Genomic DNA, 19,148 nt, shown 5'->3' with positions numbered 1-19,148 from the left:
ATTTAGCAAGTTATCTATTGAAGGCCTGCTGTAGTCCAGATATGCCAGGCTCTGAGCATAGAGTGGTAATTTAACATGAGAAGAGTCTTCGCCCTTAATAGAGCTCACAGTCTCTTGGAGGAATAGACACTAATCAAACAACCACATGCAAAATTGCAATTTAGGAATGTGCTACTGCATCAGCTTTTGCTGTGTAGCAGACCACCACAAAATCTTGTGATTTACAACAATTTCCTAATTCAGGATTCTACGTATGGGCTTAGGTGGCTCTACTTTGGGTCAGCTCAGCTGGGTTCTTTTTTATCTTTCTGGTCAGCTGGGTGGTCTGCTGGTCGCTGGATGAGCTGGGACGGCCTCACTCACAGAGGCTACAGAGGCAACGTATTTTGCAACATATCGGGTACTGAAGAAAGGCACATGTCACCAAGAGAAGGCACATGTGCTTAATACAGAAGTTTGGTTTGAACTGTGTAATCGGAGAAATGTCACGTTCTTAAAATGTCACTTTCCTTAAGAAAGTGACATTTGAGGCTGAGATCCAAAGATTGGGAAGAGGTTAACTGCGTGAACAGAGAGGGAAAAACAGTCCAGAGAGAGGGACAATGTAGGCAAATTGCCCTCCCCCACAGCCCCATTCTTAGTTCTACCCAACTTTCATGCCTTAGAAAATGGTATCACCCTCCAGCTGATTGTTCAAAAACCTAGGAGTTATTTTTTCTTTTCCGCAGGTACACTGGCAATTCCTGTTTGTTGTGCCTCCAAAACTTATCCTTAATCATTCTTTATTTCTTCTACATTACTGTAATCCAAGCTACTATCATCATTCACCTTTATTACAAACCTTATTGATCTATGTCCATAGTTACATACTGCAACGCCATATCAAAAATGTAGATCAGATCATGCCACCTCTCAAAGCCTCTGTTGATTGGTCTTTGAAATGGAATCCTAAACATTAAGATATTTGGAGGTAGGGCCTTTGGAAGGTACTTAGGTCACGAGAATGGAACCATCATGGATAGAATTAATGTTCTTATAAAAAGAGACCCTAGAGAGCTCCCTTGCCATGTTACAATAAGAATATAACCATCAATGAGGAAGAGGCTCTTACCAAACACCAAATTTGCCAGCGTCATAATCTTGGACTTCACAGCCTCCAGAACTTTGAGAAATAACTTTCTGTTTTCCATAAGCCACCCAGTTTATGGTGTTTTTGTTAATAGCAACACAAATGAATTACGACAGACCCCCAGTATACTTAAATAAAAATTTAAATCCTTACTCTGGCTGTGAAGGCTCTGTCTCATTCTTTCCTACCCGTCTACTTCTCTCATTGCTACACTGTGCTATAGCTACAATATCTTTCTGTTCCTAGCATATATCAATCTCATTTTGGAGTTAGTTTTGTGTTTACTATTTTCTTTGCCTAGAATATGTCTTCTTCAGATTGTCATATGGCTAATTCTTTCTTATTACATAGAGTTCTGCTTAAAAGGCTGTATGTCAGAGTGAGACTTTCTCCAATTACCTACTTATTACCATATCATACTGTTTTGTTTCCTCTGAAGCACATGTCAGTCACACTCTGAAATTAAACTGTTTATAAGCTATTTCTGTCTCCCATGACTAGAATATATTCTCCATGAAACCCGATATTTGCTATCTTGTTCCCATTATATTCCTCATACCACCATAGTCTTTGACTCACAATAGGAACTCAGTAAGTAGTTGAGTTTATCAGTGAATAAATGGGAGTGAGTGAGCAAAAATCCCGTGACAGAGGAAGCATGGCATATGTGAAGAAATAGAAAAAACCAATGAGGCTCGAGTGGAGGAGGTAGGCATCATGATATGTGATTGTGTGATACAGTTTGAGGGGTAGATAGGGGCCAGGTTATGTAGGGCATTTTAGCCATGCTAAGGAGTTTGGTCCTTGTTATTAGATAAGCAGAATGAATAGAAACAAAATTATATATATATATAGTATGTGCTTAATATATATTATATATTATATGTGTACAGTTTTATTATAAAAATCGGTTCATGTGATTATAGAGGCTAAGTCTCAATATATGCAGTCAATAAGCTAGAGACCCAGGAAAGCTGATGGAATGAATTCCGATCCAAGAGCTGACAGGTTCAAGACTCAAGAAGAACTGATATTTCTGGCTGATTCTGAAGGCTGGAAAGAAAAAAAAGGAAAAAGAAAAAAAGAAAAAAAATCACAGCTTACACAATAGGGCAGGAGGAGTTCCCTCTTCCTCAGCCTTTTTGTTCTGGTCAGCTCTTCAGCTGACTGTATGAGGCCCTACCACTTTAGGGAGGGCAATCTGTTTAACTCAGTCTACCAATTCAAATAATAATCTCATCTGGAAACACCTCACAAACACACTCAGAATAATGTTTGACCAAATGTCTGGGCATCCAGTGGTCCAGTCAAGTGACACAAATTAAACATCATAGCCCTTATCTTAGTATCAATGTGAAAGTATTGATGTATTAGAGCAAGAACTACATTATTCATCATGTAACTTAAATCTTTAGCAAATGTCTCAAGTATAGACTAGTAATTGTTGAACAAATATTAATCGAATTGAACTCTTTCAATCTCAACCCAATATATGGAATGGACGTGTTCTAGGAACCCTTCTCCTGAGATCTGGGCTCTTTGATCTTACAACAGATATTTCATAACGTGCATGAGCACAGCCGTTCTTGTCTTTACTGCTTGGAGGCACTTTCTTTTTTATAGGGTATGCTTTCTCCTGGTCACATCATTTCAAAGAAGAGGAGCTGGGCATGGGGAAGCCAAGTGCGTTGGCCAAGGTCACATAATGAGATAGTAGCAGAGCTGGAACTAAATCCTTTGTCTTCCCTCTCCAATGCTCTTCCCACTGCATAAGGATCAACATCTCTCTCTCTCTCTCTCATACACACACACGCACACACACACACACACTCTCTCTCTCTCTCTCTCACTCTTATTATGATTTTTTGCAAAGTTCTTAAATATAAACATAAATAAATTATTTTAAGTAGTGGATGAGTGCCATTCCTTATTTGGAATAAGGAGAGTATGTGTCCATGATTGGTCAGTCATTGGGTGTAGTATTCCAAAATCTCGGGAATTATTGTTCCAGGTTATAAGATGTATAACCTGATTTTTCAGTGACTTTTCTTAAATACTGCTTTTTTAACTGACTTTTCTTAAACTACTATATGATATATATATATTTATTGTAAAATAGTACAAACTTATTTTTGCATCACATTAAATGAATTCCAATTTATTTAGGGTGGTTTAAGAGAGGTTCAGTAGAAGCAAAGAGTTACATTAACTTTACTCACTCATTTATTCAGCACTACTTACTGAGAAATTGTCAAGTACTAGGTGTTGGGTTCACCATTCTTTAACCCGAGTGCTTTGAGTAGTGTGGAAACAAATATACAAGTGAATCATTTTCTGAAAAAATTTTCCGGTCTTATTTGGAACTTTAGAGGTAATGATGTAATTTAAGTCAGATTATTTTATTTAAATTATGTCATTATTTTGTCAATTGTAGCTTCCTCCTCCCGTCTCCCTTTGTCTCATTTTGGAAATGAAAGTTGTTAAGTGAACAACCATAATGTATTTATTTACTATTGATTATGCCTAAACAATGTAACTTCAAATGCAGCTGTTCTAGGTTAAGAAGCTTAAGTAAATTATTTTAATGCTGATAATAGAAATAAAACCTCCCTCCAGCTAAAGATTTAGTTTTTTGCTTGGTTTTGTTTAGATTTTTTCTCTTTATAGATTCAGAATTTGAAGGAATGTAGGGACTCCCTCTAGTAGTGAATTTAGTAGGTAAAATTTGGTTAAGCACTAGAAGCCAAGGGGAGAGAATGAAACTGCCCCAAACTCCTATATTTATGACTAGTTTTTAAGTAGAAATCGTGTATAAACTGGTTTTCTTCTTATTGTATCAAGGAGGCAATATCATTAGGTGATAAAGCATATGGCTTTGGTGGGCTCTGAGATCTCATATTTGAATTTAAAATCTGGCTCCATCATTCTCACAAAGGGTAGCATGCATCAGAATCACCTGAAGGGCATGTTAAAACACAGCTCTCTAGGCCCCAGCCTCAGAGTTTCTGATTCAGGAAGTCTAGAGTGAGAACTAAGAATACGCATTTATAATTGTCAGATGATACTAATGCTATAATTGTCAGATGATACTAATTGTCCAGGGACCACACTTTGAGAAGCACTGTCCTTGACTCCTAGAGTGATGAAACTAAGCCTTATATTCTTCAGTTTAGCCATAGGGTTGTTGTGAGGATTAAATGAAACAGTGGATGTTACATGCTTAGCATGGTATCTAACATAGTAAGTGCTCCACAAAAGTTAGCTCCTATTAATATCATATATCTTACACAGAAGCATAGTCAGCGTTTTCTAATTTGAAAAATTCAAAAAATAAAGTAGAACTTTTTATTAATATTGTTGTTAATATTGTTAGCTAAGTTATATCAGATATTTTATTTATGATCAGATCTTTGTGCTTGACATTGTTCTAAGCACTATTAATATATCTATTAGCATTATTAATACATTAATCTTTTTGCATATTGCTTTGAAAGATTGATACAAACCAAACCAAAACAAAAGACCCACACACACACTGAGGCAGGGATGTCAAAGGGAGACAGGGGCCAATTAAAAGAGCTCCCAATGTCCAAAGTTGGGACAATTTGAGCAACAAAATAAAGTAGTAATGGATTATAACCCAAAGTAAAAATAAATATCCCTATGTTCCTGCTCAGATCAATAAACAAATGAGTAAATAAATAAATAAATAAGAAAAATCTATGCAGAAAACTCCAAATAATTTATGTACATACTCTGCCCTCGAAGAGGTGGAACATAGCTACTTACTCCTTAAGCGTGGGCAGCACATAGGGACTTCCTTCCAAAGAAAAGGAAAAAAAGAATAACTTTATAGTGGAGAAACATGACAAACATCACCTCAGCCAGGTGATTAAGGTCAGTATTAACATTTATAAGTCATGTTACTACTATGTACCCTTTATGTGATATAATTAAAATGGTACCTTACATTCTTCGGAATCCATAACCCCAGTGTAACAATGAGAAACACATCAGATAAATCCTAGTACAGGGACATTTTACAAAATACCTCACCAGTACTCCTTAGAACTATCAAGGTCATCAAAAATAAGGAAAATCCAAGGGGAGCTTAAGGAAACATGACAACTAAGTGACATGGTATTCTGAATGGAGTCCTGGAACATGAAATGGACACTAGGTAAAAACTAAAGAAATCTGAATAAAAAAAGGAAAAAAGTAAAGCAAAGCTCTTTGACTTTTAGAAAAAAAATTGATACATATTCATTATTAAAAATTTCATCAAAACTTGAAAGGCATAATGATAAAAAAAAGCCAATATATTATAAATATACTTATGTTTGTATATAAATACATATGTTTGTATGTAAGAACACATATTTATAGTACTTATAGTAGGCACGAATACATATTTATAAAAATATGATTTTTGTGTGTGTTTTAAAATTAAAATTTTATTTTGGACATTATTTAATTGTTTTACATTATGAAATATATCGAACATACAGAAACTAACACACTGACCCCCACATATTCACTGAGAAGATTTTCCCACATCTGTTTCAGATTTTTTTTGATAAGCAAAAATCCCATATAAGTTAAAGCCGTACCCCTTCATCTTGTTCCCTCTCTCTTTTTTTTCTCGTGATGATCACTGTCCTCAAAGTGGTTGTTTGTATACCATTTTATATGTATGTAATCATTAATGATGTAGTATTTTTTTAATGTTTTTAAACTTTATATAACTGGTATAATATTTTACATTCCTTTTTAAAATTTACTCTTTAACACAATATATTATATTTAGTGCTGTATAAATTTCTATTGTATGAATAAATCACAGTGTTTGCATTCTTTGGCAAATATTGGTTGTTTTCCAATTTTCCTATTACAACATATACTGCAAAGTATATGTACTTAATTTTCTCAAGAATATCAATATAGAAATGGCTTGTCTTTTCATGTTGTTTGCAATAACTTTTGCAGAACAGAAGTTATTAATATTAGGTCTTTAGTTGGAATTTATTTGTGTATATATTATGAAGTTAGGATCTAATTTTATCTTCTTTCATATTGATAACCACTTGTGAAAAATTAATTTTTTTGAATTATTCATTCTCCTCTCTATTCCAACTGATTTTTATTACTACTTCTATCATACACAAAGTTCCCATACTTAGGTTGGCCTGTTTCTAGGCACTCTATTTCATTGACCTATTTGTTTATAACTGGGCCAATCCTAAAGCCTTTAATTACAGATATTCTGAATGGATCAAATTGCTAGAAACCAAGAGAAACTTATTTGTAGATTTGTCAGATAAATTAAGTTGGCCTTAACATGAAAAAATTTTTAATGGATGTAACTGTAGTTTTCTTACTCCATTTTTTGACAGCTTTATTGAGATATAATTTATACACCATAAAATTCACCTTTTTAAATTCAATGCAATTTCGATCATTTATAGTATATTCGCAGAGTTGTGGAACCATCACTACAATCAATTTTAGATCATTCAGCACCCCCAAAGAAACTTCATACATATTAGCAGTTATTTTCCATTTCTCTATCAGTACATTATTCTTTTCATTGCTCGGTAATATTTCATTGTATGAATATACCAATTTGATTTATCTATTCATTAGTTGATAGATGCTTGGGTTATTTCCACTTTTTGGCTATTATGAATAATGCTTCTATGAACAATTGTGCACAAGTTTTTTTGTAGACATATGTTTGCATGTCTCGGGTATATATCTATGAATGGAATTGCTTAATCACACAGTAACACTATGTTTAGTGTTTTCAGGAACTTTCAGACTGTTTTACAAAGCAGCTACACCATTTTACATTCCCACTAGCAGTGTTAGAGGGCTCCAATTTCTCTACATCCTTGCCAACACTAGGTATTTTCTGACTTTGTTGATTCTAGTCATCCTAGTGGAGGTGAAGTGGTATCTTGTAGTGATTTTGATTTCCATTTTCCTGATAGCTAATAATGTTGAGCATCTTTTCCTGTTCTTATTGTCCTCTATATATCTTCTTTGGAGAAATATCCATTTAGATCCTTTACTCATTTTTAAATGGGCTATTTGTTTTTTCATTACTGAGCTATTAGAGTTTTTTTTAATATGTTCTATATACAAATCACTTATCAGATGTATTACTAACAAATTGTATTTCACATTTTATCTGAATAGTTTTTTTCATATGCATTTTTCTTATTGTTTTTCAGTGTTGGTATGAGTTTTTCTGAGTCTTCATATATGTTTTTATTGAGCAGTTGGATTTTTACTTAGTCAATGCATTACAAGTGATTGCAGCCATTGTTCTTTTTGATGTTCAATTATGCAAGAGCTGGCCAGTGAGAGCCCTTCCAGATGGCTCCTGTGTTGGCATATTCCCATTTTTCTTAATATGTCCTAGGTCTGACACAAGATGTACCAGGTTCACCTTGTACGTTTTCTTTTCGACTTGGAATTAGCTATTTCTCCAAGTAACAGCTAGAATCGCTTTAAACTAAAAACTCTAAACTCCTTATTGAAACATTCTCTTGAGATTGTTTTGGAAATTAAACGATACAATATCACAGTCAAAAAGCTGAGTTAGGTAATAGCTCGTTGTGCTCTTATACTTTCTATCTAAAGGAGTGAAAATTCTATAATAGTCTATTTGAGATAATGTGTTGTATTTGTACCAGAGACACTTTAATGCAGTTTAACATATGCTCGGGCTTAACCTAATGAAAAGGAAGAGTAATATTTCTTCAGATCACCAGTTTTTGGAATTACTTTTTATTCTGATAGCAGAATCTAATAAATACAGTGTTCATATAACAAATACTATGGAGTGAAAAATTCAGTCATTTATCAGAATTGTCCAGATCTATATTCTGGATATAACCGAAGCATTTAAATAATTCTCAGAGACATTTACATTTTATCAAATGATGTTATAATATAAAAATTAAATATATATCTTCATTATTAAAAAGTGTACCTCAGACTTTTATTTTCTTTAAAAATTTTCACATATTTATTGCTTTGTTATTACTATAAAAATTATAACAATTTTTTTTAGTTAGCCTGGAATATACAGACCCATTGTTAATCACTCTCTGTCTGATACTTTCTACTTCTCCTTTGTAGCATTAATCACATTGTAAGTAAATACCTGATTGGGTGATGAGTACAGTTGTGCGTCTGTCCTGCTAGCAGGTAGACTGCATGCGCGCAGATATCATGCTGCATCATTTACCATTGCACACCCAGGAGCTAGAACATCGTCTTATATGTAATACATGGCCAACACATTTTTGCTGAACAAATCATATTTGCTAACATTCTTATCTCAAATTTGTAATTTGCCTCTAAAGTTTATGTTTTTAAAATAACAGATAATGACATTTATGTGGTCCATTTTAAATAATTACATATTATGATCCAAATTACCATAATTTGCTTTTATATTTTGAAAGCCCTTTTCAGCTTGAGATCAACTAAATAATCACCTTTTCTCCCCCATAGCTTGTATAAGATTTTATTCTATGTAATTAACTTTTTAATTCTTCTAAAATGTATTTCACTTTAAGTTGTGGGGAAATTGTTATATGGCCAGTATGGCTAATATGGCTAATTAGTCATTTTCTCCAAAACCATTGATTTTATAACATATGCCTTTCTTGACAATTTGGGGCCCCGTGTATTTCTTTTCTCTTATTTGTCTCAAGAAAGGTTCTCTAAAATATGTGCCTAGAAATGGAACCAGAATCCTAAATGGCAAAAGTGTTCTTGATCATATCTTCACCTTTACGTATCGTGCTCCAAAAACATTGAATTTGCCCTGAACAGTGGGAAGAATCACTGAGCTTTTGGCCAAATTCAAACACCCAGCTAGCTCTGTGTTGCCAAGTCAGTCCTAAGGAAACAGTTTCAATTCTTTTTTAAAAAATAATATTTTTATTTTTCAGTTACAGTTGACATACAATATTGTATTAGTGTCAGATGTACAACACAGTGATGAGACATTTATACAACTTAAGAAGTGATCACTCTGATAAATCTACTATCCATCTGACACCATATATAGTTATTATAATGCTACTGACTATATTACCTGTGCTATACTTTACATCTCCATGAATATTCTGTAACTACCAATTTGTACCTCTTAATCCCTTTTTTATCTTCACCCATCACCCCAATCCCCTTCTCATCTGGCAACCATCAAAATGCTCTCTGCATCTATGAATTTGTTTCTGTTTCATTTGTTTGTTTATTTTGTTCTTTAGATTCCACATATAAGTGTCTGACTTATTTCACTCAGTATAACACCCTCTAGGTCCATTCATGTTGTTGCAGGTGAGAAGATTTCATTTTTTTTATGGCTGAGTAATGATTCATTGTTTATGTGTACCATATCTTCTTTATCTATTTATCTATTGATAAATCTATTTTGTCTATCTATTGGACACTTAGGTTGCTTCTATATCTTGGCTATTGTAAATAATGCAGCAATGAACATAGAGAAGCATTTGTCTTTTTGAATTAGTGTTTTGGGTTTCCTCAAATAAATACTCCAGAAGTGGAATTACTGGTTCCTTCTTTCTCTCTTGTTTTAAAATCTATTTTGTCTTGTATAAGTATTGCTACCATGGCTTATTTTTGTTTCCATTTTTTCTTTTTTTTAATTTTAGAACTGCCATCTTTAATGAATATTAGATATATACATTTAACCAATATATGGCTGCAGAGGACAAATGACAAATTGTGCAAATATAATGTTTTTAAAGGATATTTTCTATTCATTATAAAGCTTCATATTGAACACTATGACAATTTTTAAAAAATATGTGATGACAGAAAGAAATCTAACTATGGGAGGTGAACACGCAATGTAAATATATATATATATATGCCTTACTGTTAAAGTGTACAGCTGAAATGTATTGGATTTCGTTAACAAATGTCACCATAAAAAAAAATTAATTAATTAAAAAAATTTTTAGAACCATGAAACAAATGTGCTGTCTTCTTAAAATTAATAACCGACTAGTTATTTTTGAAGCTAGATTTGGGGGAAGATGGTGAGGGCGTCTCCATTTCTTCTTTGAACTTTATCTACACTTTTATAATATTTGGATATTTATAATGAGAAACTATTGCTTTTTTAATTTAAAAAATAATAACAGTAAATAGTCAAAAAACATGGATAGCTAGGACTGTCTGAACCTTTTATCTTTTTTAAGTGAGTATGTTTGTGAACTTACTCATATGAAGGTATCACTGTGGCAACTTCAGCGTCACAGCAAACTTCAGAGTGAAAGTTCTGAGATTCCAGTTTATATCAAAATTGGCTACACAAATTAATACATCAAGTCAAATAAAAGCATAGATACTTAAACCTCATCTCATTTACCCATTTCCCTCTTCTATTCCTGAGGGGAATCATAGGTGAATATCACCACATCTAAGAATTACGTGCAATTTTTATTACATGAAAAATACAATGAGAAAAGTATTGGCCTTAGAGCCAAAAGTTTTAGCCTGCATCTTAACCTGTAAAATAAAGATAACAATACTTACTCTTGCTACCTCACTGACCTATACAAAGTAAATTATTATTATTCAAATAAAATTGTAAAGATAGCAATGACAGTGAACCTATACATTAAAGAAATATATTGGTCTGGATTCAATGTCTGAAGTTCAAAGTTGCACATTAATTTCTTTTTATTAATTTTAAAAAATTTATTTAAAAAATTTTTATGCTAACATTGGTTAACAAAATCCAATAAGTTTCAGCTGTACATTTAACAGTAAGACATATATCTATATCTATCTATCTATCTATCTATCTATCTATCTATCTATCTATCTATCTATCTATACACACACACATTGTATGTTCACCTCCAATAGTTAGATTTCTTTCTGTCACCATATATTTGACTTTTATTATCCCATCTATCTCCCTCCTGCCCTCTGGTAACCACTAGTCTATTGTTCATGTCCATGAGGCTCTGTTTGTTTGTCCTGTTCATTTGTTGCCTTTAGGTTTATATCTCACATATAAATGATATCATGTGATTTTCAACTTTTTCTGTCTGGTTATTTCACTTAGCATGATTATCTCAAGGTCCATCCATGTTGTCGCAAATGGCAGTACTTCATCTCTTCTTATGGTTGAGTGATATTCCATTGTATAGATGTGCCACACCTTCTTTAGCCAATCATCTATCATAGGTCACTTTGGTTGCTTCCATGTCCTGGCCACTGAGAAAAATGCTGCTATGAACATCGGTGTGCAAACATCTTTTTGGATATGGGTTTTCAAGTCTTTTGGAGTAAATATCCAGTAGAGGGATTGCTGGATCATATAGTAGATGAATTCTTAGTTTGTTGAGGAAACTCCATACTGTTTTCCATAGTGGCTGTCCAATTTGCAGTCCCACCAGCAGCGTAGGAGGGTTTCTTTTTCGCCGCATCCTCTTCAGCATTTGTTATTACTTGTTCTGTTGATTATAGCTATTCTAACAGGTGTGAGATGGTATCTCATTGTGGTTTTAATTGGCATTTTCCTAATAGCTAGCAATGTTCAGCATCTTTTCATGTATTTGTTTGCCATTTATATGTCCTCTAGGGAGAAGTGTCTGTTCAGGTCCTCTGTCCATTTTTTGACTGGATTGTATTTTATTTTGTTGTTATGGAGTTGTACGAGTTCTTTGTATATTTTAGATATTAGGCCTTTATCGGAGGCGTTGCTTGCAAATATATTTTCCCATTCAGATGGTTGTCTCTTTCCCTTGTTGACGGTTCCTTTTGCTGAGCAGAAGCTTTTTAGTTTGATGTAGTCTCATCATTTATTTTTGCTTTTACTTTCCTTGCTTTTGAGGTCAAATTCAAAAAATCCTCTTTAAGTCCAAGGTCCTTAAGTTTAGTGCCTATGTTTTCTTCTATGCATTTTATTATTTCAGATCTTATATTCAGGTCTTTAATCCACTTCGAGTTAATTTTGGTGTGTGGCGATAGACAACAGTCTAGTTTTATCTTTTGCAGGTGGCCTTCTAATTTTCCCAGCACCATTTATTGAACAGGCTTTCCTTTCTCCACTGTATGTTTTTGGCTTTTTTTGTGAAAAATTATTTACCTGTATAAATATGGGTTTACTTCTGGACTCTCAATTCTGTTGCACTAGTCCGTGTGTTTGTTTTTCTGCCAATACTATGCTGTTTTGGTTACTGTCACTTTGTAGTATAATTTGAAGTGGGGCAGAGTGATGCCTCCAGCCTCATTCTTTTTTCTCAGAATAGCTTTGGTGATTTGGGGGTCTTTTGTGCTTCCATATAAATGTGATGATTTTTTTGTTCTATTTCTTTAAAAAATGCTGATGGGATTTTGATGGGGATTGTATTAAATCTATATAATGCTTTAGGTAATATGCTCATTTTGACTACATTGATTCTTCCAATCCAAGAACATGGAATATTTTTCTATTTCTTTGTATCTTCTTTGATTTCTTTTAATAGGATCTTGTAGTTTTTATTATATAGGTCCTTCACATATTTTGTTAGATTTATTTCTAGGTATTTTATTTTTGTTGCAATTCCAAAAGAAATTATTTTTTTCCATTTCTTTTTCTGACACTTTGTTATTGATGTATAGGAACGCTATGGAATTTTGAATGTTGGTTTTGTATCCAGAGACTTTACTGTATTTGCTTATTGTTCCTAGTAGTGTTCTTGTGGGGTCTTTAGGGTTTTCTATGTAGAGAATCATGGCATCCACAAATAGTGGGTTTGGCATTTTTATTCCCTATTTGGATGCCTTTTATATCTTTCTCTTGCCTGACTACATTCACTAGGATCTCCAATGTTATATTGAATAACAGCGACAATAGTGGACAGTCTTGCCTTGTTCCTGATCTTAGAGGGAAGGAAGGTTTTTAGTTTTTCACCATTAAGTATAATGTTGCTTGTGGGTTTGTCATACATGGCCTTTATTATGTTAAGCTACTTTCCTTCTATATTGATTTTGTGAAGTGTTTTGATCATAAATGGATGCTGTATCTTGTCAAAGACTTTTTCTGCATCTATTGATATGATCATATGATTCTTATTTTTAAATTTGTTTATGTGGCGTATCACATTAATCGATTTGCGTATGTTGAACCATCTCTGTGTCCCTGGGATGAAGCCCACTTGATCGTGGTGTATAATCTTTTTAATATGTTGCTGTATTTGGTTCATTAGTATCCTATTTAGAATTTTTGCATCTGTGTTCATGAGAGATATTGGTCTGTAGTGTGTGTGTGTGTGTGTGTGTGTGTGTGTGTGTGTGTGTGTGATCTTTACCAGGTTTTGGTATCAAGGTAATATTGGCCTCATAAAATGAGTTGGGAAGCATTGCCTCCTCTTTGATTTTTTTGGAAGAGTTTGCTTGTTTTGGCTATCTCTGTGTCCCCATATGTGGTCAGTTCTTGAGAATATTGCATGTGCACTAGAGAAGAATGTATAAGCAGCTGTTTTGGGATGAAAGGCTCTGTAAATGTCAATTATGTCCCCTTGTTCTAATGTGTCATTTAAGGATATTATTTCCTTATTGCTTTTCTCTTTAGATGATCTGTCTATATCCGACAGTGGGGTATTTAGGTCTCCTACTACGATAGTGTTTTGGTCTATTTCTCCCTTCAGTTCTGTTAGTAATTGCTTTATATATTTTGGGGTTCCCTGATGGGGAGCATAGATATTAATAAGTGTTATGTCTTCTTGGTGCATTATTTCAATTATCATTATGAAGTGTCCCTCAGTATCTTTCTTTACCTTTTTTGTTTTGAAGTCTATTTCGTCGATATTAGTACCACTATTCCCGCTTTTCTCTGAATGCCATTTGTTTGAAATATCATTTTCCACCCTTTCACTTTGAGTCTATGTGTGTCTTTGGAACTGAGATGTGTCTCCTGGAAGCAGCGTATAATTGGGTTCTGTTTTTTAATCCATTTTGCAACTCTGTGCCTTTTTATTGGTGAGTTCAGTCCATTTACATTTAGGGTGATTATTGAAATATGAGGTCTTCTTATAGCCATTTTATCTTTTGCTTTCTGGTAGCTTGGTGTTTCCATTGCTTCCTTGTCCTTGTATTTCTGTTTTCTTTACTTTGGTTGACTTTTGTGGGTTTTCCTTCTTGTTTTATGTTATATACTTCAGTTCTGAATCTTTGGTGTGTAGTTACAATTACAAACATCTAAAAGATAGTTACATATATACTGTCGTCCATTTTCTTCTGTGTGTGCCTTATCTCCATTCCTCTTTGCAAATTTGGATCTTCAAGTCTTCCCCTTTTCAGTCCTTGTTTTCTCGATTTGTCCCTATGCATGCTGAACATTCATTACTATCTTGCTATAGCAAATCTCTTATTGTTTAAGCTTATAATGCCCTGTGTAAGGGTTGCACTCCTCTGCTTCTATCTGCCTGCTAGTCACCTTACTCCTAATTATATGTATTTTTGTCATTTTGTTTCAGGTGAGCTGACCCCTTTCAGTATTTCCTGGAATGCAGGCCTCGTAGTGGAGAATTCCCTCAAATTTTGTATGTCTGGAAAGGTCTTAATTTCTCCTTCATATCTAAAGGAGAGCTTAGCTGGATACATTATTCTTGGTTGGTAATTCCTTCCATTTAATAGTTTGAATATTTGATTCTACTCCTATCTGTCTTGTAAGGTTTGTGCTGAGAAGTCCGACGATAATCTAATGGGTTTTCCTTAATAGGCCAATGTCTTCTTTTCCCTGACTGTAATGAGAATTCTTTCATTGTCATTGATTTTTGATAATTTTAATACAATGTGTCTTGGTGAAGGCCTTTTTGGGTTGAGATAATTGGGTGTTCTGTTGACTTCTTGAATTCCAAGCTCAGCTCATTCCTTAGATTTGGGAAATTCTCTTGTCTGAAAATGCTTTCTAATCCCTGCTCCTTTTACTCCCCTTTGATAATTCCCATTATTCTTATGTTTCCTCTCCTGATAATATCAGCTTTTTGTATTTCTCTTTCACTATTTTTCATTCTTTAGTTTCTCTCTTATTCCTTCTGATTTATTTCTAGATTTCTGTCTTCGATATTACTGATCCTTTCCTCTATTTGATCGACTCTATTTCCCAAACTTGCTATTTCATTTTTCTCCTCTTGCAGTGTTTCTCCATCTCCAGAAATTCTATTTGGTTCTTTTTGAGTGTTTCAATTTCCTTGCTCTTCTCATCTAGGTGTTTTTACAATTTCTGATATTGTTTATTTTTTTTAGTATTTTTTATTTTTTAAATTGTTTTAACATTTTATTTTTGAAATGACTCATTTTGGAACTCACTGAGTTTTTTCAGAAGTACCATCCTGAATGCTTTGTCATTTAAGTTGCATATTTCTATGTTTGTAAGTTTATTTTCTGGAGATTTTTCTCTTTCTTTCTGAGATGCCTTGTCACCTTGGTTGTTCATGGTGTTTAATGGACTATTTCTCTGCCTGGGCATTAATGGAAGTGTGTTCTGCCTTTTTTTTCCCCCCCAGAATGATTTATTATATAAAGGTCTTACTTTAGCCTGTTGCAAATAAAGTGGTTTTTTTTGGTTTCCAGTAGGTGGCATCTAAGCCTCTTGGATCCCTGCTTTATGTAAAGTCTTAATAATGCCTTTTTTCCCCTTATAGATATTCAATCACACTCACTACCCTCAGTTTCAGTTCCTGTCAGTGTTAGCAACAGTTTTGGTAGTGTTTGCTCAGATTCCCCTGGGACTCTGTGGTGTTCGGTCTTAGAGGATATGGGGAGAGGGGCCCCCTGGGTTGGCGGATAGAGCCTGTGGCTCAGCTTTGGTTTTGCAACCGTGGTTAGTAAAAATCAATTGTTGTTTGTCTGCCATCCTCACTTCTCTGCCATCCTCACTTGTCTGCTTTCTGCCTTGATGCCTGGGCACTGCCACAGGTCACGTGGAGCTCACAACTCTCCCAGGAAGGGCTGTTTCTTTTCCCCTCATCCTTCCTCCTACAGGGAGCTCCGGCTGTGAGAGGCAGCTTCTTTGTTTCTCTCAGTCCACCACCTGACACTTGGGGTTCTGACCTGTGGTAGCTCTTATGCACAGAACCCATGCTCAGATGCGCTGGTGTGCAGTTTGGATTTTTTTTTGAGTTTTAGGTGTTCATCTTATTGTTGTTTCAAAGGAAGAGATCTGGGGACATCTCTCACTTAGCTATGTTTGTAACATCCCCTTGTTTCCATTTTTATGGATTATTTTTTTCCATCTTTTTACTTGCAGTCTCTGTGTGTCTTTTGATCTGAAGTGAGTCTCTTGTAGGCAACATATGTAAAGGTCTTGTTTTCTTATCCATTCAGCTACCTTATCTCTTGGAGCAATTAATCCATTTATATTTAAAGTAATTGTTGATAGATATATAATTATTTCCATTTTATTATTCATATTTTTGATCTTTTTGCCCTTTCTTTTTCTTAAAGAAGTCTCTGTAACTTTTCTTGTAATATCGGTTTGGTGGTGATTAACTCATTTAGCTTATTCTGGTCCAGGAAGTGCTTTATCTGTCCTTTGAGTCTAAATGATACCTTTGCTGGGTAGCGTAATCTTGATCATAGGTCTTTTCTTTTCATCACTCCAAATATGTCATGTCAAACCCTTCTGATCTGCAAAATTTCTGTTAAGAAATCAGCTGACAGTCGTATGGGAGCTCCTTTGCAGGAAATTTTCTTACTGCTTTTAAGGTTATTTTCTTACTGCTTTTAAGATTCTTTCTTTGTCTTTAACTATTGCCATTTTAACTATGATGTGTCTTGTTGCAGGCCTCTGCAATGCTTTGGGTTTATTTTGTTTGGGACTCTCTGTGTTTCCTGGGCTTATATATCTGCTTCCTTTGTCAGGTTAGGGGATTCTTTTTGTCATTATTTCTTCAAATAGGTTTTCAATTTCTTGCTTCTTTTTTCTCCTTCTGGTACTTTATGATGCTAATGTTGGTATGCTTGATGCATGCTTAAACTATCTTTATTTATTTATTTTTTTGGATTCTTTTTTCTTGTTGCTGTTCTGATTGGGTGTTTTCTGCTACCTTGTCTTCCAAATCACTAGTTCGATCCTCTGTTTTATCTAATCTACTGTTGTTCCCTCTAATGTATTCTTCATTTCAGTTGTTTTATTATTCACTTCTGACTGATTCTTTTTTATGTTTTCTATCTCTTTGTTGAAGTTCTTACCGATATCATTAAGCATCCTTATAACCAGTGTTTCGTACTCTGCATCTGGTAGATTGCTTGTCTCCATTTTGTTTAGTTCTTTTTCTGGACCTTTTTTCTATTCTTTCATTTGGTATATGTTTTTTTGTCTTCCCATTTTGGCTGCCTCCCTGTGTTTGTTTCTGTGTATTAGGTAGAGCTGCTGTCTCCCAATCTTTGTAGAGTGGTCTTTTGTAGTAGGTGTCCTGTGGGGCCCAGTGGCACAGCCTCCCTTGTCACCTGAGCTGGGTGCTGCAGGTATGTCCCTTGTGTAGATTGTGTGTGCCTTCCTGGTGTTGTTGAGCCTTGATTGCTGTTTGCACATCAATGAGAGAGACTGACCCTTGGACTGATTGGTTGTGAGAATTGGCCATGACTATAGTGGAGGAGTTGTGCAGGGGCTGACCCTACAGAGCAGTATTCACTATAATGAGGCTCTGGTGCCTGCTGAGTCTGCCTTTTGGGTGTGTCATTTGTGGAGGTGGTTAGGTAGTGGTCTGGTGTGGTCTGAAGCTGGCCACTGTGTGTTGGTTCTAAGGCTTGTTGGAGTCGGGGCTCTAGTGCAGGCCAAGTTCAGCCACTGCCTGTGCCCTGCCCAAGGCCACTTGGTATGAGCTACAAAGTGATCTGTAGATGGTTGCCACTTGTGCTGGGTTTAGAGGTGCCTGGGAGAGGCTAAGGTGTGTACTGAGGCTGGCTGCCTCTAGTGCTAGGCTTGTGGCTGCTAAGCAAGAGGTATGGGGCATGTTGAGGCCAGATACTGCTTGTTTGTGAACCTTTAAGAGAATTTAGGAAAGTCGCGGCATGAGTAAAGAGAGGCTATTTGTATGGAAAAATCACTGGAAGCAGCTTGGGTGGGCCACAATTTGGGAGAGTGGGGAAGGGTTTCAGGGAATCACCAAGGTGGGGCAAATAGTGTTAGCCAAGTTGATGGAGACACAAATGTGGCGCCTGCCTGAGACTGCAAGCTGGATGGTAAGAGGACTCAATAAAGGAACGATGACTTCTGTCGGCACTTCTGTCTCTCCCTGAAGCCAGACAATTCAGTTCTTCCTCATATGTCCCTGGTGCGTTTTGAGCTGCCATCTGGTGTTGGAGCTCTGATCAAGTGAATCCGTCAGTAAGTTCTTGCATGGGCCCTTTAAGAGGATGCCTGGGACTCTAGCAACCCTTTATCTTACTCAGCCACAATCTCTGCTGGTTTTCACAGTCAGAAAATTCTAGAGATTTATCTTCCAGCATTGGAACCCTGGGTTGTAGAGCCTGGTGTGGGTCTGGGACCTCTTGCTCCTCAGGAAGCACCTCTACAGCCAAGATATCCATCCGAATTTATCTATTTCTTTCTATCTATCTATCTATCTATCTATCTATCTATCTATCTATCTATCTATCTATTTATTTATTTATGCCTACAGCACCTGGTATTCCTAGGTGGTCTCTCATCCAAGTACTAACGAGGCCCGACCCTGCTTAGCCTCCGAGATCAGATGAGATCGGGCAAGTTCAGGGTGGTGTGGCTGTAGACTCCATCCTAATTTTTAACTGCCACATATGAGCATGAGTCCAACCCATTTCGTGTCCCCACTTTTCTTACCAGTTTTGAGGTGGCTTCTCCTATATGTCCTTAGTTTTAGCTAGACTTCAGTTGATTCTCAATGATGATGGTGCTATAGTTTAGTTATAATTTTGAGGTGATCATGGGGAAGGTGAGCACAGCATTTACCAATACCGCCATCTTGACTAGAAACTCTTCATTCTATTTAAT

At 35.3% G+C, this 19,148-nt stretch overlaps 1 pseudogene; it reads right to left on the bottom strand.

Moving 5' to 3' along the window:
- Positions 1–18,789: 18,789 nt before the first annotated feature.
- LOC120614351 (uncharacterized) lies at positions 18,790–18,908 on the bottom strand (annotated as a pseudogene).
- Positions 18,909–19,148: the final 240 nt, after the last annotated feature.

This window comes from Pteropus medius, unplaced genomic scaffold, assembly GCF_902729225.1.
Source record: "Pteropus medius unplaced genomic scaffold, Ma_sr-lr_union100, whole genome shotgun sequence".
Classification (NCBI taxonomy): domain Eukaryota; kingdom Metazoa; phylum Chordata; class Mammalia; order Chiroptera; family Pteropodidae; genus Pteropus; species Pteropus medius.
The sequence above is the reverse complement of the archived record's forward strand: the minus strand, read 5'-3'. Positions and strand labels throughout refer to the sequence as shown.